This window comes from Eretmochelys imbricata, chromosome 11, assembly GCF_965152235.1.
Source record: "Eretmochelys imbricata isolate rEreImb1 chromosome 11, rEreImb1.hap1, whole genome shotgun sequence".
Lineage (NCBI taxonomy): Eukaryota > Metazoa > Chordata > Testudines > Cheloniidae > Eretmochelys > Eretmochelys imbricata.
Genome location: NC_135582.1, coordinates 26077591 through 26099561, shown reverse-complemented (window position 1 = coordinate 26099561; position 21971 = coordinate 26077591). Strand labels below are relative to the sequence as shown.

The following is a 21971-nucleotide window of genomic DNA, read 5'->3' as shown; positions in this document are numbered from 1 at the left end:
GTATCCATACTATTCATTGATTAGGACTTGCACAATAGTGGATTGTTACAGAGTCATTATATCAGTGGTACATTAAATCAGTGGTATCCCTTTACCTGGAAAACTGTACTCACTTCTCATCACCTGATCTCAAAAAGGATACAACAGAAATACAAGGGGTTCAGAGAGAAGCCACAAGTATGATCTAGAGACATGAAATAGCTTCATATGAATAGAGATTGGGACAGTTTACTTTAGGGAAGAAAAATAAGAAGCGACATGGGAAAGTATACAAAACGATGGATAGTACAGAGGAAGTACACTAAAACCTCAGAGTTACGAACACCAGAGATACAAACTGACCAGTCAATCACACCCCTCATTTGGAACCAAAAGTACACAACTGGGCAGCAGCAGAGACAAAAAAAAAAAAGAAAGAAAAAAAGCATATAGAATACAGTATTGCGTAAAACGTAAACTACTAAAAAACAAAAAAAAAGAAAAAAGAAAAAAAGGGAAAAGCCGCCTTTTTATTCCGCATAGTAAAGTTTCAAAGCTGTATTAAATTAATGTTCACTTGTAAACTTCTGAAAGAACCACCATAATGTTTTGTTCAGAGTTACGAACAACTTCCATTCCCGAGATGTTTGTAACTCTGAAGTCCTCCTGTATATCTATTTCCCCCTTCTCAGAACATCATAATAATGCAGACTAAAAGGCAGCAAATCTAGAATTTTATTTTATTCTTAAACACAAGTAGCATGTGGAGTTCATTGCCACAAGACAGCACTGAGGCCAAGATGAGGCCGTAAGAAAAAGTGGCCCAATAATGACAGCACTAGCCTGGGATCTTGGAAATCACTTACTGACTCAATCTGTAATATCGGAATAAATAGCACTTCCCTACCTCACAAGGGTGTTGTCAGGATAAATATGCTAGGGGGACACCTTTCGCTGCTTTTGTGGGCCAAGCAAATTGCACCTAGCAGGGGTTCCCTTACATTCCTTATTTCCCATGCCCACAAACTCTGTGTGTCACCCTCTCTTGGCCACCACATCCATCATGCCATGGGATCTATGCCCCCCCATTTCCCTCTCCCCATATCAACGTCCTTCATTCTCTATCCTCATGACAGAGGCGCTGTGTGACTACTCCCCATTTCGATTCCCCCTCCTCTGGATCTCTGCCCCTCCCCCATCTTCACTCCAGGCATCTTCTGCCATGCCTACCCAGTCACACAATTCCTGCTGTTTTGGTCCCTGCTTCCCTCATCATCACCACTTCCCAACCCTCCATTCCCTTGAGGATTCCTGCTTTGCTCCCCTCAGACCTGCACCCGCTCTCCCTCTGGGTTCGTGCCCCCCATCACTAAGTGAGGCAGTCCTGTGAATCAGGCTTTTCCAGTATACCAATTTGCACCAAAATCAGTTGGATTGTGCCAATGATGTCTAGAAGATTCCCTGAAATTCTGGAATGGATGGAGGCAGAGCTCAAAATCTATCATGTTAAGTCAAACTAATGCCATCGAGTTGAGTATTAGACCTCGCTTCATTTGGCCAGTTAAAGTTTGCTGCTCAGATATCGCAATAATGGAGAATATACAAGTATAGTACCTAAGATAAAGATCTTAGCAGGGCAAAAAGAGGACTGGACATTTATATGAATAAATGCAAACATTCAGAGTTAAGAGACTGATCAAAAAACAAAAGCTAAAAATAATAACCCCCCCCCCCACCAAGAGGTTCAGAAGAGATATAAACATTAATGCTGCATGGCATAGGCCAACCTGTAATAACAAAGATCAGGTAGAAACTATCTCTATGGTCAAACTGCTCTACAACCAATTACTGTTGGAATTTGTGTACCTCTGATTCTGCCCACTGCCAGAGACAGCATAGTGTACTAGATGGACCAATGGGTCTGTCCTAGCATGGCAATTCCTTGCAGAAAACTTGCATGATGATATACTGATAGAGGCTTGGATCCTGCATTATGATTTACTAATGAGGACCCCTATTCCAGATGGAATCCCATTGTCATTAGGGTTCGGCATTGAGGCCTTAAACATGATTTGCTCTCAAGTAAGAGGAATTAATGACAAGTTGAAGTGCCCTTCCTTAAGACTTTTGCAGTTCCAGGTGCAGATTCATCAAAAGGATTCATCATCTTACATGATTGTCACTGGAGACAAATTAATGACTTTGCATTCATGTCCTTTACATCTAAACTTTGATTATTTCAACCAAACCGGTGATAGTTAAGAAGCTTGTGAACTATTTTTCAATTTCTATTCTTCTAATAGAAAACCAAAAATCACTCCATAAATATAGATACTATAAATAAGAAAATCAGGTGTTTATAAAGTACTAGTTTCCTGTAAACAACAAAAGCTGTAAATTACCGCTCAAATTCTTATTTATATTTTACTAGTTTCAATAGAAAATAAAGAAGGCATGTCATATTAATTAAAATTCTCCAAAGAACAAATGTATTCAGGATCATTTTGATGAACCCGAACCTTTGTTCCAAGGTTTGAAAAACAAAACAAAAAAAAATACATTTGCCAATGCTGATCCAGTAGAAAACAGTTTGAAAATTATGAGTATTATTGATATTTGAAATTAAGTGAATCATAGGTGTAAATAATACACTATTGGTTGTTTACAGATTTATTTTCTTGGTGTAGAATATTATATTATTCATTCTGATAATTAAAAAGTTATTTATGAAAAACAGGTAGCTCCTGTGTACTATCACCACTTTACTGAGATAAAAATGCTTACAAATTACTTTTTAAACTCCAGATTTACAAATGATTTTGTGCTTTAATTTCCTTTATATTCTTTCAGGGATCTCAAACTCAAATCACCATGAGGGCCACATGAGGACTAGAACACTGGCCCGAGGGCCGCATCACTGAAACCTTTTCATTTAACAATACAAAAGTATAGTAAAAAATGGGGGTCGGGGAAGAGATAGGCAGGCCGCAGGAAATAACTCCTATGCGGCCCTTGGGCTGCGTGTTTGAGACCCCTGGCTTAGAGCATGTTGATTATATCAACTTGTGTGTACAGGTTCCCAGTAGAATATTTAATTCAAATACATATTTGTCATGACAACAAATGGTAAAGACTGAACAATAATTTTTCAGTCTTGGTTACAGAACAGTGCAGTGTCAAAAAAAGCATGACAGTATGAGCAACAGAGATGTTATATTATGTGCAAGTGCAAAGCTAAGTATTCAAAGTGTGAATATTTTCCTAAATGGATTATAAGGTGATTAAGTATTTGCTATTTAATATAAATGGAATGTCTGCTTACCTACTCTTTGGATCTTTTCATGGTTAGAACAGTTTATTTTACAATATCTTCTCAAAGTCAGAAGTCATGCAAAATTCAGATTTAGGACCTGATCAATCTCCAATTTAAGTTAATGAATATTTTACCACCAACTTCAATGAGAGCAGATCAGGCCTTTTACATTTCTCCTTAGTATGAATATTTTACATACATATACTTTAGTACACAATATCAAGTACAATGTTCAAATGAAGATGCCATATAAACAACAACAACAGTATAGAGGTACAGTCTATAGAAATGCAGTAATAGCATTTCTACATATCCAAGATATTATAATGAACAATGTCTTCTTTAAAAATGCCATAACAGAGATGCTATAAGTATACCAACTGACAGACGAAACACAATAAACAGTGCAACTGCAGACTAGCCAGTACATCCTGCACAGAATTATAGGCAAGTTTAAGAATGAACCACTTTGCAAGTGATTTTACTGGTTTTAAAAATATTCCAATGTAACATTTAAAAACAACATACCGCACTACCAGCACTATCAGATTGGAATACAATGTATTAAATTAAAATAAATCTATATTATTAATTCATAAACTTAAAAAAAGATTGTAACAAACTAATCATAAATGGTTAAATTCTCCTCTATTAAAAATAGAACTACAGTATATGCTCACGCTGAATTGAGAAGGGGGACTTCATAGTTCTGAAGATCTAAATCATCTTATCAGAGAACAGTTAAAGCCAGTTTATATTTGGACCATAGCCTATGTGTTGACCAAGTTAAATGTATTTTGACATCTGCTAAAAACAAATACTCTGCAATCCTAACTTAGGCAAAACTTCTACTCAAATCAGTGGAAATTTGTCCCCAGAAGAACTTGAGCCATAACAACAATTATTTTTTCCAATACCACCAACTATCACACCCAAGTGTAAACCAAAATTTTTAAATCCCAATAAATGTATGTAGGCCTTCTATGTATGAAATACAAATAAAAAATATAGAGTTTAAGAGCAGTGTATTGGGGGAGGAGAGGAACCATAGGCTATCATACTACTTCCATAATTTCTGGTAATTATTTGAAGCTGGCATGAACATATTGATATTTAGTAAACTGAACACTGTAGCTTTAATTGAAGTTCGAATGTTATAAACAGTTAGATGTCTGGCTCGCATTCTAATACCATCAGCAGAACAGAGATGGGAAGTATAAACAAACCTTTTAACTAGATTACAGCTTCTAAAATGGCCTAGAAACCCTTCATCAAGAACTTCTGTGAGACAAAATGTTAAAAGAAGGAAAATATTTTCAAAGAGTGGGGGTTTTTTTGTTTTTGTTTTTTTTAATTCTAACCTTTACTAAGACAGTGCTAAACTGGAGTTTGATCTCACATTATTTTATAAGAAAAATGATCTTTACGTTTTCCAATAAGGGCTATCCTGGAGAAACTTGATCTAATCCTTCAAAACTTAAATAAAACTTTTCAAAAGAGCACTGCAAAACAGAACATTTCTCAAATGCTTTGTTCTGTCCTTCAAAATGGAATGCTTTATTAAACTTTGAAATATTAACATAGCCTAGTTTTGAAATAATTTCTTATTTCGAAAAGTGTTGAGTCAAGTACAACATAATTAAATTATGTCATTATCAATTTAAATCAACATTTCCACTTTTTCAAATCTTCACTGTCAAACAAAACTCATGTTTTATCCCATGAAACAACCTTCACATGCCATAGTGAAACTCAGAAACTCCCAAACAGGAAATTCTATACTGACAAAATCCAGAGTTTATCACAAACATCTGAAAACTTTATAACCTTCATCATGGATGACTCTGCTCATTTACTTTTTATAACATGATGTTATCTTAGTAAAAGCACTAGATACATAAAAATTCTTCTCTTCTATTAAGACAAATAGTTAGAGATTTCAGGCCCTGATCCTGAAAAGATTTACTTGCAGCCTTAACTTCACACAGATAAGAAATCTCGCTCAAGTCAATAAAATTGAGCACATCCATAAGGCTCTGCAGGATGAGACCCTTAGAACATCATTTAAAATGGTTAAACGTATGTTAATCTCAATCACATTCTTCATAGTAAAAATATGTAAGAAAGGCTAAAACACATCAGTTGTTTTATGTAGCTGGTACCTTGTACGCCACAATCCCACGAAGACATAAAAACACGCCATTCAGTGGGATGTGTAAAATTAGGTATATGTCTAAGTCCTTGTAGGATCAGGAACTGTACAAATCCATATATACTTCGTTTAAAGGAAAACGAAATACAAACGTTATTAATATTCCACAGTAGCTTCAAATGGATTAAAATAATTAAAACATTGGCAAATTAAAATTTCATTGAAATCTATGAAAAAATGGAAGCATTATAAATGAAGATAGTAAAACTAATCACATTTATTATATAGATTTATGTTTAACTTCTATTATAATGATCAATTCTATTTTTCTCTTAGCTATCCTTACATTTGTTTCCTTTGGCAGCAATGTGTGTGGCCACATTATTGCAAGCTTCTCTTTATCTAAATGTTGAGAATATCACCATTCGATCCAGAAGGATTTGTTGTGCAAACAGTTTGACAACTGTTCTGGTTCCCCAACTTGGGAATTCCCCTTCACTCTTAGAGCAGCCAGGCTAGTTATGCAATGACTGAAAGACCCTAAAACTGAAGCTTCAATTTTCATTTCAAATAACTGTAAAGTTCTTTGATAAGTCAGAAAAGCAACTTCTGATTTAAATGCTTAGGTTGATTAAAATCTACACTTGTCTGAAAACCTGAGAATTTTAATCTTTACAAATACTAGACCTGATTCTCTTCCCACTCTGGAATAAAACAAATAAAATGAATAATCAGCTCTGCAGGGTTTAGTTACCAGCAATTGTGTTAACTAATAATTGTTTTTAAACTTACTGTACACTTATGTTTAAATCATCGCTGTAGAGGAAAATTAACTAAGCTTTAGTAAAATGATCACAGTGCATTCCACATCTTAATCCCACAGAAATTAATGAAATCCTTTATCTTCTGTTCTAATGGAAATTAATATAACTTCTAAAAGAATTTTAAAAAATCTCACCTATTCAGTTTTTAAAGACATCAGTGTTCATAAAAAGAGTGCCAACCTGACAGGGTTGAATCCTCTTTCTCTCCAGAAAACTGAAGTAGTGCCAGCAATTCAAGAGCTTCTCTGAACTGCTGTGACAATGTGCCTCAATTCTATTTCAGATGAACCACCCCTATTGATGAGAGGGGCATTCATGCCACCTCCCACAATTTATTCCTTAGTCACTCGGATGAGAAAGACAGGAAGTAATGGAGATTTTTGTGATGTGGACACCTGTCATCTAGGAGCTGAACTGAGATGGTCAACACATTTGAGAAAGGTCAATGACTCGCTATCACATGGTAGGTTTCAGAGTAACAGCCGTGTTAGTCTGTATCCGCAAAAAGAAAAGGAGTACTTGTGGCACCTTAGAGACTAACCAATTTATTTGAGCATAAGCTTTCATGAGCTACAGCTCACTTCATCGGATGCAGTGAAGCGAGCTGTAGCTCATGAAAGCTTATGCTCAAATAAATTGGTTAGTCTTTAAGGTGCCACAAGTACTCCTTTTCTTAACACATGGTAGTGACTTTGGTTCCTGTTGCTGGATTCAAGTCAACAATCTAGATATGAAAGACTCTGTACTCCATTACCAACTCCCTGAGCCTTACAGTTTTCTTTAAAAAAAAAAAAAAACTTCAGCCATCATAACCAGAAATTAGATTAAGAATAATTTAAGAAATGTTTATATACACACAAATGCATATATACACACACAACTTCATAATTATCTTACACTTCACTCTGTTTAGGCAGCCTTAGCAAAGAAGCTAATGAATTCATGAGTGTAAGGCCTGAACCTTCCTCTCACTTTTAGGTGGTTAATCTAAAAATAGATACTATATAAATGTAATTAACAATCAAAGAATGATTTGGGATCAAAACTGCTTGAGTTAGTTAAAACATTAGCACAACTTATTTGCGTTAACTGTACTTAAACAATGAAACCCCTTAAGTATTACAGGAGTGAGATCTGAGTCTCCAACCTTTTTGTACAATTTCATGTTCCTTTTAATAACTAATGTGTATTTTGGTTCTTATACAGGCTAAATTAACATTATTGGCAGCTGTATGAGTAATATTACTCCAGGTAACAGTTTGAAAAAAATATTTACAGACACTAACAAATGAAAAGTAAAGAAGGCTCTCTATTATGAGCTGTCTTGCTCATGTTGAAGTGACTGTCAAAACTCTCATTGATTTCAATGGAAACAAAATCAGGGAATGCATTTTCAAAAGCCTCTGTGACTAAGGGCCCAAGTCTCAATTTCAAAGTGACTTAAATTCTTATCTCCTAAGTCTCATTGAAAGTTAATGAGATTTTGGCTTCTAAGTGTCTAAATCACTTTGAAAATGATATGTAGGCATTTTTGAAAATTTTACCCTAGGCAATTTATAACTAAGGCCCCTATTCTGAAACCTGCACTTGTGGGCTCTTACACTGCATGAAGCCCCACTGAAGTCAATGCAACTCCACATGGGCACAAGGGTCTACCACCAAAGAGTAGCTTGCAGGAGTGAGGTCAAGGACTCAATGCTGATTCACAAGCTAACATTGTAGTTACTGGCTGTGTTCAAGCGACTAGTTCCTGAACGCTGATCTCCTTACATAAAATCACTGTGAAGAATATAGTGAAACAGTCTATTAACAGATTAGTAACAAAAAGTCTGAGTGAAAAACAAGACAGACATTTTTTTTGTTAGTAAAGTTGTTAATGATCCCACAAAGGCTCAGTTTTTCCTAAGAGATTCAGAGAACACTAAACTCCCAATGAAGAGAGCAAGGGTCAGGACCGCAGAAAGATAACTTTTTTTTAAGGGGAAAAATAACACTGCTTTACAAAAACATTTATACCTGATTAAAATGAAGATCAACATGCTTACCTAAAATAACTAGCAAACCAATAAATGGATCGCCAACTTAGTACCGGATAAGCAAGAAAAGACCGATAATTTGGAATTTAAAAATACCGAGGTACAAGTTTGGCCTGAACAAGACCTTTAAATGTTTTCCTTGTTGTTAATCTAGTATATCTTATATATAGTCATTGTAGATTCCTTATAAATTCAAAATTAACTCTCCAGACACACGTTTTTGGTAAAGACAAGAAATAAGAGACATAAAAATAGTTACTAATGTTGGATATACAAATGATCCAGTTAAGCAATAGGGAAAAATACATAAACGTTCCTCAATGCCTAAAAAGCAATCAAGAATCTTGACTACTTTCCTATGATTCTAGCACAAAGACTTAAAAACAGATCAAAAAAATTTGCTACTTAGTAATAATTGTTGGTTCCTAACAGTTTCCCATAATTCCAGTTGACAGATGCAGTTCTTAGAAAATTACTGAATATTTCATATTATGGCAGCATCCTGAGAACCCGTATTAGAGTTAAGGCCTTCTTGCAGTATAGTGCACTATAGGCCACAGAAATAGACTGTCCCTGCTCTGAATGGATTATTATCTAAGGCCTTGGACCTATATTCCACAAGATAAGCCGCAGTGGAATCAGTGGTGGTCTGCCAGCACAGACCTGACTGTAGGATCAGGGCCTAAGAAAGCTGAGGTTTCAAACACAGTTCCTCTCTATGGAGAAGAATCTGTCAAGATATTGGATTAACAAATCAAAACTGGGATTTTAGAAATTTTACTCAATTTTTTACTGAGCAATCAGTTTAAAAAGTGTAATTTACATATTTTTTAACATTAAACCAATAAAGAAAGTGTTGCCCTATGTCATAAATAACAAATTCTCCATCTGAATATCCGTGTTTGCACAATAAATTGCAGATGGACTTGAAATAATACTGATATTGGGGACATAATCTTGAACATAGTATAGGTTTCTATGCACAGATGAAACACATCAACGGTAACTCAGAGTAAGAACATAACTATTTGATGATAGGTTGGTATGAAACATGAAAAAATGTTATTCCTGGATAAGCTTTTAGTTGTGTGTTGCTTGTAATAAAATAAATAGACAACCACAGTTTTCAAGAATGAGCTCCTATACATATTTGCTGATCTTTAAAAGAAATATTACTTTACAAATTTCATTTTTTAAATAGTTCTGAATATAGAAAGTTGTTTTGTCTTCATAAGCTAAATAGAAAACAAAAAGGAAGACAATTCTACAGAACATAGCAACATTTGCTACTCCAATCTCTTCTCACAATATTTGTCAAGTATCCTTCTAAATGTATTTTTCTCCAATCCTTTCCAACCTGATCAAATTGCTGTTTTCATATTGCCAGCTTGAACATGAAATTGCTGCTTTAAACAAACTGTTTTTTGATGATGCAAATTATGGGATCAGAGATAATAAAGCATTTACAAGTGAAGGCTTTTTTTGTGTGTTCCTCTTCAAATAGGGGATAAAGATGCATATATCAAGTTGAATCACATTTTGCTGAGATGCCCCATTGAAATGTACAATCCCTGGCCTACCTCACAGTCCAGAAATACCTTGCATTATTTACTAAATTAATAACACATAGTTCTCTTTTTTAAAGACAGTTACATGAAAAACAAACAAATTATTCGCAGACAACAGTGTTTTTTTAAAACAAGTGTCCTTTTTGAAAACGAGATGACATTGAAATATAAAACCAATTTATCATTAACTCCTAAACTGTTTCTTATGGATTTTTATGACTCTAAAAGGACTTTTCTGATGTTTTCCTGAAAATATATTCAGAAGTTTTATTGTCAACCTAAGCTATACAAAACTCAGATTTTTTGACATGTGAATCTTACATTAACAAAGAAACTGGCTAGTTAAAACTTAAACTGGTACCTAAGCCAGACAACTATTTAGTGCAGCACAAATACTGCTGGAGAAGTTTGGCCTTCCTATCAGAAAACCATGAAAAAAAATTAACATAAAAATTTTAACAAGAGCTAACTGTTTATTCTAACTAAGTATTGAGATGATTTATTGCATAGGCCCTGATCTTGCTAATATTTACATAGTAGAGTAGTGCCATATTGGGACTACTCAGATGCTTAAAGTTAAGCAAGTACATAAATCTTTGTAGGATCAGGGCCTTAATGATTATGTAACTAAGTTCAGTTATTCAGACTGTTAACAATAGCAACATGCAACTGCACAAAACAAAGACAGATGATAAATTCCAAAGGGTTTCCAGCTCTATATTATTCTTTTTGTCTTTTGAATTTCCTATTTTGACACAGGAAATACAAGCCCTTTTGAAAGAAATCACAAATAAAACAAACCTTGGCCAAAACACCTTTTAACACTTGACCTACCTCTCTACAAAGAAAAACTATTTATTAAAAAGACAACTACCAATGAAAACCACAAGACAAATACTACTCCCAGAAACAGCAAATTCCCAAATCAGAAGCAGCTCTAAAAAGAGGGTGATACTGAAACCCACTTGAGAGTACCACTAGCAACACTTGATCATCATCTACTCCATGACATTTCCTTATACACTGAAAAAGAAATAAAACTGAGGCAGGACATGGAGAAAGGTTTCCACTTCCTCAAAGAGTGAGTAAAAAGTGACAGATATGAACACTATAATATCTTCTTCCCAAAGAGGGGCAGCAAGCTTAGAGTAAAACACAAAATTGAAGTGTTTCATTTGGAGCAGGAAAAAATAAGCCACTTTGTCAAACCAGTAAACAATCAAACTATCATCAAAGCTAAAAGATGGATCCAGAAAACAAACACCTTCCCAACCCTCAGCCCCCAAATCTGTCTGCCTTAGAGTGAGAGGCAGAGCTGGGAGAAGGTATTGCTTCCCCACACACAAACACACTTACCTTGGCTGCACCCCACTTTTATTCCCTTCCCTGGAGCAGTGGAGAAAGAGACACACACAAAGGGTAATAAAGGGGGAGGAGGGGAGAGCAGGAGGTGGGGGAGCTGGTGAACTGGCTGCTGCTCCTCTGTGTGTGTGTGTGGTGAGGTGTCTCCAGCCAGGGCCAAGCAGCAGCAGAGAGAGGAGAAGGGGCTGTTGCTAAGAGGCTTTTGGTCTCTTTCTCTCTCCTCTGACGGCCAAGGGGGATGGGGGGAAGAAACTCTCCTTCTCTCTCTGTGTCTCCCTGGGATCCTCTAGCTGAGCTGAGCTGAGCTGGGCTGGGCTGGGGGGAAAAACTCAGGCCCCTCACACCAACCCCCTCCCCCTCCACACACACCAATTCAAGATGGAATTAGTGCTCTGTCCCTTTAACAATATAAATAAAAGGTCCCCCAGTCTCCCCCTCTCTCTTCATCATCAGCTGCTGCTGCTGCTACTGCTGCTGAGGCTCTGGCTCTGCCTAGGAGAAAGATGGGAGGCTGCTACTGCGCATGCGCCCCAAGGGGGCTCGGTGGGTTGAAGTGGGGAGGGAAAGAGGTTGCTCTCCACAATGCACCGCGCGGCAGGCGGACCCGGAAGGAGATGCCGTCGAGGGACAGGAAGTTGCGGGAGGGGGAGGGAAGTGGAGCGGAAGTGAGTGAGTGGGCGTGAAAGGGGCAGAGTTGAGGCGAGTCAAGAGCGGGCGGGGGAAGAGAGGAGGGGGTGGGGCTGTCATCGCCATGTGACGAGGAGCGATGGGCGCGGGGGGTGCCGGGAAGGTTTCTGAGGTACTAGCGGGCGAAGAGGAGGGCGGTTACTCTGCTGGAGTCCGAACTACGCGCTCAGGCGGAGGCAGGAGCGGAGCCGAACTAGGTAAGGGTTCCGCGGGAGCGGGGCTACGGGGGTGGGGACGGCGAGGGAGGGGGGTGACATGACCTGCAGGGGAGAGCGGGCGAGAGCCCTGACCTGGTGCGGGCGGAGGGCGGCGGTGTCCCTTGGGGCAGGCTCCCGGCAGCCGCGCTGTGTTCGCGGGCCCCAGGGGGTGGATGGGTCTCATCCCCAGTTCGTTGGGGCCAGGTGTCATAAGGCGGGAGGGCCGCTTGCCGGTGTCCTGCCCTGCCCCGGGGGGCCCTTCGGCAGCGCGAGGCGGGGGATGATGCTCATGGAGCCTCGGAGTTGAGGGCTAAGGAGGAGCGTCGCGCGCCAGCGAGGCGTCGTGGGATTCCTGCAGGCGCCGCTGAAAGGCACTGACAGAGTCCTCGCTGCCTTGACCGGAAACGCTTCCTGCTCAGTGAGCCTGGCGCTGATCCGGGTGGTCGTGCTGGTCTTGGGGGCAACTCCGGGTTACTTGCTCTGGCATGTTGAAAAAAACTGAGGCGTCGGAGTTCATCCCCAGTGACCTCCCAACAGAGCCGCGTTGGTGTCTGGTGTGCGTCCGCTTCCAGAGCGCTTTCCATTGAAACGCTCCTGTTCTATGCTGACAGATGCTGACGCCTCCTGTGTTGCAGAGTGATGCATTGGGGAATGCTCTGGAAGAAAGATCAGACTTTAATTCCGACTTCATGCAGCTTAATTCTGCTCCTAGACATTCACTTGTGCTGGTCAAAGGCACTTCTTAATTCTTCTTTTTCTTCTTGTGAGGAATATAGTTGCTCCTTAAAGGTTTGGGACTTTGCTGTATTTCTACTTTTTGTAAAGGAGCTAAAGCTGTGTCCCACCAAGCTCTTTAACATTACAACTAGATTGGTTTCTTAGGCACTGAAGATGAAAGCTGTTGTAATTTTACAATTGAAGGGATTACAGCACCTCAAATTAAATTTGTGAAAAACTGAAGTAACTAATTTTATTTACAAAGGTGGTTATAACTGCCTTATCTTGAACATAGATAACTTCCCTTAAAAATTGGATCACGTAAGTTTGTGTGAGTTAATGTGAGCAAAGGGCAGACTTTGGGTGTAAAAAAGGTGGGGGTACTTTTCCAAACTTCACCCATGTGAATCACCAGAATAAGAAGCCACATTCACTGTGGATTGTGCATCATGTGAGAGCTCTACTGGACTCTGAGCTAGGGTTTCCTTAGATGGGTCTTCGGCCATACCTACACTACCACTAAGCTAGTCTTAGGCTTTGTCTACACTACCACTTGTCAGTATAACTTATGTTGCTCAGGGGTATGAAAAAACGCATCTCCTGAGCGACATAACTTACACCAACAGAAACTCTGGAGTGTGCAGAACGGTTGGCAGGAGAGCGTCTCCTTCTCATATAGCTACTGGCACTTGTGGAGGTGGTTTTATTATGTTGAGTGAAGAGCTCTCTCCTCCTAGCATAGAGTGGCTACAGGAGCGATCTTGCAGTGTCACTGCAGTCAGCTCGCTAGTGTAGATGTGGCCTTTAACTATGCTGATGGACTGAACTAAACTTTCTTTGATTGGATTAAAAAAGTAAGTGAGGGTCCTCTCTCAAATGCCAGCCACTTAAAGTGAGTCACTACATCTCTGTAAAACTCCTTCTCCTTTCTTATGAGAAATAAAAGTGTAACATCTTAATGAAAGGAAGAGGTTAGGGCGGGTCGCATATTTTGGAGCTACTGTTGTTTAGGTCACATAGGATAGGTTTTCGCTGCACTGTTAACTTGCATGATTTGTATGAGGGTTAGTCTAGTCCATTTGTGAGCATCCCCACAGTAAGTCACTACCTGTAATATTATGTCCTCATTGCTTCTGCACTTGTCAGTGTATATCTGGGATCATACCCCATGTTTCTTTGTGCTGAAATGCTCTAGGATTCTTTCCCTGTCAATTGTACAACTTGCTTGTCCCTCATGAGGAACTGTGGGGTGTGCCTGGAAGGACTGTCAGCAGAGTGAGTTGGATTTTTACCTGCTTCCTCATTGCAAAGTGGACATGTGCCAGCCAAATCTGGGATACTGACCTCAGCACCCAGCCATGTAAACTGGCCCAGGCTTAGAGCACCTCCGAAGCCTGGTCGGATGGTTTTCTGGGTGGATGGGATGGGTAAGGGTGGCGGGGCTAAAACCCAGGGTCCACTGAAGACATACCCATTGTTATAAATATAAAGGGAAGGGTAAACACCTTTAAATCCCTCCTGGCCAGAGGAGAAACCCTTTCACCTGTAAAGGGTTAAGAAGCTAAGATAACCTCCCTGGCACCTGACCAAAATGACCAGTGAGGAGACAAGATACTTTCAAAGCTGGGGGGAGAGGACAAAGGGTTCTCTTTGTCTGTGTGATGCTTTTGTGAGGACCAGAGCAGGCATGCAGGTCAGAACTCCTGTAAAGAATTAATAAGCAATCTAGTTAGATATGCATTAGATTCTGTTTTGTTTAAATGGCTGATAAAATAAGTTGTGCTGAATGGGATGTATATTCCTGTTTTTGTGTCTTTTTGGAACTTAAGGTTTTTGCCTAGAGGGATTCTCTGTGTTTTGAATCTGATTATCCTAATGGTAAGGTGTTTACCATCCTGATTGTAGAGTGGTGATTTTTACTTTTTCTGTAATTAAAATTCTTCTTTTAAGAACCTGATTGCTTTTCATTGTTCTTAAGATCCAAGGGTTTGGGTCTGTGTTCACCTATGCAAACTGTTGAGGATTTTTATCAAGCCTTCCCCAGGAAAGGGGGTGTAGTGCTTGAGGGGATTTGTTTTTGGTGGGGGGAGATGTTTCCAAGGGGGCACTTCCCCCTGTTCTTTGCTTAACACTTTGGTGGTGGCAGCGTTTAACCAAAGCTGGTAAGAATAAGCTTAGGGGGTCTTGCCTGCAGGTCCCCACATCTGTACCCTAGAGTTCAGAGTGGGGAAGGAACCTTGACATGGTGGCAGAGCGGTGGGATTAATTTGAAATCATATTGAGTTTTTTTTTTTTTTTTTTTTTTTTTGAACCAGAAGCACAGAAGGATTTTAAAAGATTCAAGCATAACAAAAGGGATTTGTCTTTTGTGACCTGGAGTTTCTCTGCCTAAAGGCAGGGTACTTAACCTCCTGCAGGGAAATTCACAAGTTCTTCACAGACGTGAAGTTTTTTTTTTAGCTAAGAGCAACTAGAGCGTTTTTCTGTCTATTTGCCTGGAGAAAAAGGTGTGTGTTTGTTTTTTGTTTTTTAAGAATTTTTCTGCAGGCTGACGATCACTATCGGAGAACATGGGTATCAGGTTACAGCACAACTTTCTTTTTTTTTTTTTTTTGACAAGCCAAGTTTTGTTTCAGAGTAACAGCCGTGTTAGTCTGTATTCGCAAAAAGAAAAGGAGTACTTGTGGCACCTTAGAGACTAACCAATTTATTTGGGCATGAGCTTTCGTGAAGTGAGCTGTAGCCACAAGTACTCCTTTTCTTTTTGCAAGTTTTGTTTGTTAGTTTGTTTTTTTATTTCTAACTCTTGGGTGTAAAGTTTGTTAAAAACAGAGGGAAACATGACAGAGCCCAAGGCAGAAACAGCCAAAGAGGCTTCCCACAGGAGAGCTATGGAGGCAAAGGAAAAAGAAATGGAGAAGGAAAAAGAGGAAGCATGAACTGGAGTTGGAGAAGGTAAGGGCTGAGCGGAATCTACTGGATAACCCTAACAATCCTTCCCCAACAATCCACAAATGGGAGCGACTATGTCCACAGTATGATGAATCCAGTGACATTGCTGAATATTTTCTCACCTTTGAGAGACTGTGCACTTTACATAAAATTCCTGAAGCTCACAAGATGACCACATTGGTCGCAAAATTGACTGGAAGAGCTCTGGACATATTCAATAAGAGGCCTATTGATGAGGCTTCTAACTATAATGAGTTCAAGGATTTTGTTTTAAAGCAATTTCAAATTACACCTGAAACTTACAGAGTAAGTAATTTGGCTTATCTAAACCAGATGAAGGATCTGTTAGATAAATAGGTCCAAGGAAGGGGTGTCACTAGCTTTGAAGGAATGTGTGATTTGATAGCTCAAGAGCAATTCCTGAATATGTCCAAGGAGGAAATAAAACAGTATTTGTGGGATAAGGAAATGGACTCGGAGAAAGTCTTGCTTCTTATGCTGATCGATACAAGCAGTCCCAGACCGCCGGAGAGGCGGGGCAAGCCGGACCAAAACAGGTGGAGGGAGGAGAGAGGAACAACCCTGTTCACAGTTGGAGCGGATACCAGAAGTGACACCCTCAGATCACACCCTACTACCGGGGGCAGCCCAAGGCCCCAACTACCCCCCCAAGGAACCCTCCAGACACCTTATCGTCCTGCCACACTGTTCTCCAGCAACCCACCTCGCCCCAGTGATCCGTCATCTGGACAATGTTTTAAATGTAACGAGCCGAGGCATGTAAAGGCCAACTGCCCCAAGAACCCCAACAGATTACAGTTCATTGCACCGGAATTACACCAGAGGTCCTCAGGCCCAGATACCTCCCAGATACCCTCGGAGTGGAGGGAAACTGAGTGTGGGCAGGAAGAAGGTCACCGCGTGGAGGGACACTGGAGCACAAGTGTCAGCTATCCATGCTTCCTTAGTGGACCCCAATTTAATCAACCCAGAGACCCAAGTGACGAGTCAGTCCTTCAAGTTCAACTCTTTCAATTTGCCTGCAGCCAAGTTGTCCAGTACCAGGGCTGGTCAGGAACATCATAGACTGCAAAAGTCCACTATTATCCCATCCCCATGCTGTTGGGGGAAGACTTGACCAATCATGTGAAGTCAGCCAAGAGGGTGGGAATGATCACCCACAGCCAGGCTAAGCAAGCCGTCACGCCTAGCTCTGTTTCAGAAACTTCTACCAGGACCTGGTCAGAGGTGATGGAACCGGACCCCATGCCAACATCTGCAACAGCAGTAGTGGATCCAGTCCCAGAGACCCAGACAGAGCCAGCCCCAGAACCGGAACCGGTGGAACAACCAGCACCAGACCCATTGCCAGCACTGAATCCAGTACTTGCAACCCCAACACAAGAGGGCCCCACTGAACCTGAACCGGCGGCAGCCGATAACCCTATACAAGAGGCTCAGCTGGAGCCTGAATCCCAACATAGTGCACCAGCGGAGAGCGGTTCACAGTCAACAGAAACAGCCCCATCCCCTGCATCGATTCCAGAGGGACCAAGCCTAGGTCCACAATCCAATGAGGAACTGATGTCTCCGGCATCAAGGGAACAGTTCCAGACCAAACAGGAAGCAGATGAAAGCCTCCAGAGACCATGGATGGCGGCACAGAGAAACCCACCGCCTCTCAGCTCTTCTAATTGATCCAGGTTTGTTGTAGAAAGAGGACTTTTATACAAGGAAACTCTTTCTGGTGGACACCAGGAAGACTGGCATCCTCAGAGACAGTTGGTAGTTCCAACTAAATACCGGGTAAAGCTCTTGAGCTTAGCCCACGATCATCCTAGTGGCCATGCTGGGGTGAACAGGACCAAAGACGGCTTGGGGAGGTTATTCCACTGGGAGGGAATGGGAAAGGATGTTTCTACCTATGTCCAGTCTTGTGAGGTGTGCCAAAGAGTGGGAAAACCCCAAGACCAGGTCAAAGCCCCTTTCCAGCCACTCCCCATCATTGAAGTTCCATATCGGCGAGTAGCTGTGGATATTCTGGGTCCTTTTCCAAAAAAGACACCCAGAGGAAAGCAGTACAAACTGACTTTCATGGATTTGGCCACCCGATGGCCAGAAGCAGTAGCTCTAAGCAACACCAGGGCTAAAAGTGTGTGCCAGGCACTAGCAGACATTTTTGCCAGGGTAGGTTGGCCCTCCGACATCCTCACCAGATGAAGGAACTAATTTCCTGGCAGGAACTATGGAAAGCCTTTGGGAAGCTCATGGGGTGAATCACTTGGTTGCCACCCCTTACCATCATCAAACAAATGGCCTGGTGGAGAAATTTAATGGAACTTTAGAGGCCATGATACATAAATTCATAAATGAGCACTCCAATGACTGGGGCCTAGTGTTGTAGCAGTTGCTCTTTGCCTACAGAGCTGTACCACATCCCTGTTTAGGGTTTTCACCATTTGAACTTGTATGTGGCCGCGAGGTGAAGGGGCCATTACAGTTGGTAAAGCAGCAATGGGAGGGGTTTACACCTTCTCCAGGAACTGACATTCTGGACTTTGTAACCAACCTACAAAACACCCTCCAAACCTCTTTAGCCCTTGCTAAAGAAAACCTACAGGATGCTCAAAAAGAGCAAAAAGCCTGATACGATAAACATGCCAGAGAGCGTTCCTTCAAAGTAGGGGACCAGGTCATGGCCTTAAAGGTGCGCCAGGTCCATAAAATGGAAGCGTCGTGGAAAGGGCCATTCATGGTCCAGGAGCACCTGGGAGCTGTTAATTATCTCCTAGCATTCCCCACCTCCAACCGAAAGCCTAAGGTGTACCATATTAATTCTCTAAAGCCCTTTTACTCTATAGAATTAAAGGTTTATCAGTTTATGGCCCAGGGAGGAGATGAAGCTGCGTGGCCTAAAGGTGTCTACTACGAAGGGAAAAGTGCTGGTGGCATGGAAGAGGTGAACCTCTCCATGACCCTTGGGCGTATGTAGCAACAGCAGATCAAGGAGCTGTGCACTAGCTACGCACAGACGTTCTCAGCCACCCCAGGACTGACTGAACAGGCATACTACTCCATTGACACAGATAATGCTCACCCAATTAAAGCCCAATCTTACCGGTTGTCTCCTCAAGCTAAAACTGCTATAGAACAGGAGATCCACGATATGCTACAGATGGGTGTAATCTGCCCCTCTGGCAGTGCACGGGCATCTCCAGTGATTCTAGTTTCCAAACCAGATGGGGAGATATTTTTCTGCGTGGAGTACCGTAAGCTAACTGTAACTCGCCCAGATAACTATCCAGTGCCATGCACAGATGAGCTATTAGAGAAACTGGGACGGGCCCAGTTCATCTCTACCTTGGACTTAACCAAGGGGTACTGGCAGGTACCGCTAGATGAATCTGCCAAGGAAAGGTCAGCCTTCACCACACATGTCGGGCTGTATGAATTTAGTGAACTCCCTTTTGGGCTGCGAAATACACCCGTCACCTTCCAAAGACTTGTAGATGGTCTCCTAGCGGGATTAGGAGAATATGCAGTCGCCTACCTTGACAATATGGCCATATTTTCGGATTCCTGGGCAGAACACCTGGAACATCTACAAAAAGTCTTCGAGCACATAAGGGAGGCAGGACTAACTGTTAAGGCTAAGAAGTGTCAAACAGGCCTAAACAGAGTGACTTACCTTGGACACCAGGTGGGCCAAGGAACTATCAACCCCCCTACAGGCCAAAGTGGATTCTATCCAAATGTGACCTGTCCCAAATTCAAAGAAACAGGTCCAGTCCTTCTTAGGCTTGGCCGGATATTACAGGCGATTGGTACCGCAATACAGCCAAATTGCCGGCCCACTAACAGACCTAACCAAAAAGAAACAGCCAAATGCCGTTTAGTGGACTGAAGAGTGTCAGAAGGCCTTTAACCAGCTTAAAGCGACACTCATGTCTGAGTCTCAGGGCCCCAGACTTTGACAAACCATTCTTAGTAACCACAGATGCGTCCGAGCGTGGTGTGGGAGCAGTTTTAATGCAGGAAAGACCGGATCAAAAATTCCATCCTGTAGTGTTTCTCAGCAAGAAGCTGTCTGAGAGGGAAAGCAACTGGTCAGTCGCTCTGGAAAAGCTACGCCCATATATTTGGGGACGGTGTTTCCACCTCCAAACAGACCATGCTGCGCTACAGCGGCTTCATACCACCACGGGAAATAACAAAAAGCTTATTCGGTGGAGTTCAGCTCTCCAAGATTTTGATTTCGACATCCAACACATCTTAGGAACTTCTAACAAAGTGGCTGATGCACTCTCCTGTGAAAGTTTTCCAGAATCAACTGGTTACAAGCGTCCTTGAGATGTGGAGAATATTGTTCGTCTTTATATACTTGGTAGTATATTTAGAGGTGCATGTGTCTTATTAACTCTGTTTTCTCCTAGAGCTCCAGGAAGAAATCCCAGCCAGCGTTTCACCCTATCTGTGATTTGGGGGGCATGTCATAATATAAAGGGAAGGGTAAACACCTTTAAAATCCCTCCTGGCCAGAGGAAAAACCCTTTCACCTGTAAAGGGTTAAGAAGCTAAAATAATCTTGCTGGCACCTGACCAAAATGACCAATGAGGAGACAAGATACTTCCAAAGCTGGAGCGAAACAAAGGGTTCTCTCTGTCTGTGTGATGCTTTTGCCGGGACCAGAGCGGTAGTGCAGGTCAGAACTCCTGTAAAGAGTTAATAAGCAGTCTAATTAGATATGCGTTAGATTCTGTTTTTTTAAATGACTGATAAAATAAGTTGTGCTGAATGGGTTGTATATTCCGGTTTGTGTGTCTTTTTGTAACTAGAGAATCCTTCTAGGCAAAACCTTATGTTTTGAATCTGATTACCCTGTAAGGTATTTACCTGATTTTACAGAGGTGATTCTTTTACTTTTTCTTTAATATTCTTCTTTTAAGAACCTGATTGCTTTTTCATTGTTCTTAAGATCCAAGGGTGTGTGTCTGTGTTCACCTATGGAAATTGTTGAGGATTTTTATGAAGCCTTCCCCAGGAAAGGGGGTGTAGTGCTTGATGGGGATATTTTGGGGGCGAGGGGAGACGTTTCCAAGGGGGCACTTCCCCTGTTCTTTGTTTAACACTTTGGTGGTGGCAGCATTTAACCTAAGCTGGTAAGAATAAGCTTCGGGGGTCTTTCATGCAGGGCCCCATATCTGTACCCTAGAATTCAGAGTGGGGAAGGAACCTTGACATCCATAGACATCTTTGCTGGTTTTTTGGCTCAAATTTTGAACAATTCTGTGCAGCTCTAACAGTTAGAGACTTTGTTTTTTTAGTGAAAGCTGAAATTCTGTAGAACATGATAGTACCTTCAGAGAAATTTCAGTAAGGCATATGCACATTACTCCTGGGGGAGTAATGTGCAGAATTCATGTCACCCGCAGATTTCTTTGCTTCCCTGCCAAAAAATGACTCTCTGATGGGGAAGCAAAAGGAAGCCAGAAGTGCAGTCCTGCGACCGTCCCCATCAGTGCGTTTCAGTTGCTAAGGGCAGCTGGCCAGAGGTAAATGACTGTGGGGCAGGAGGCGGGACTGGGGAAGACCCGCTGGTGGTTCCTACATTGCACCGTGCTTAGCTGGTAGTCCCGACTGGGCTGGGGAGGATGGGATTTTCTCTTCCCCTGCATGGCATCCGGGGCTGGGTCAGACCTACCCCCAAATTTCTTCTCCGGCTTCAGGAAGCTCTGCAAACTCCCCCTGCTTCCTGCACCCATTGCTCCTTAGCTGCAGGGATAGGGATCCCTGTACAGGGAACTGTTCCCGCATCTGATCTACTTCCTCTGTGCAGCTAGTGGCCTGTGTTCCCCAGTGCCATGCTGGAGCCTCCACATTTATTTGACAAATAAAATTTGCAGAATTTTTAGTTTTTTGGTGCATAATGCCCTCGGGAGTAGAGCATGTAGCAGCTGCTTCTGAGCCCTGGAGATGAACTGAATTCACACTGTATTGACTGTAGATACCATTCTAGGGAGTTAGGCCTTGTCTACAGTACAGACTTCTGCCAGTACAGCTGTGTTGTATTGTAGATGCAGCTGCACTGGCAAAACTGCTTTTACTGGTATAGAATGTGGTTTGCTGTTTTGGCTGCATCTACAGTAGGAACACTTTGATGATACAGTATACCATTATTTCTAT

The 21971-nt window shown here is 41.4% G+C and overlaps 2 protein-coding genes across 11 annotated transcripts in view; one reads left to right on the top strand and one right to left on the bottom strand.

Moving 5' to 3' along the window:
• The window catches only part of MBD5 (methyl-CpG binding domain protein 5), a 254423-nt gene extending 242692 nt beyond the window's left edge, over positions 1-11731 (bottom strand). For all 6 annotated transcript variants that reach the window (XR_013347482.1, XM_077829817.1, XM_077829816.1 and 3 more), the window contains exon 1: positions 11229-11731. The gene's annotated coding sequence lies outside the window, so the exon portion shown is untranslated. The remainder of the gene's footprint in view (positions 1-11228) is intronic.
• A 256-nt stretch (positions 11732-11987) lies between these two features.
• Positions 11988-21971, top strand: part of ORC4 (origin recognition complex subunit 4) — a 63351-nt gene continuing 53367 nt past the window's right edge. For 4 of the 5 annotated variants that reach the window (XR_013347455.1, XR_013347456.1, XM_077829596.1 and 1 more), the window contains exon 1: positions 11988-12118. The gene's annotated coding sequence lies outside the window, so the exon portion shown is untranslated. The remainder of the gene's footprint in view (positions 12119-21971) is intronic. The other variant, XM_077829598.1, reaches the window with a different exon arrangement.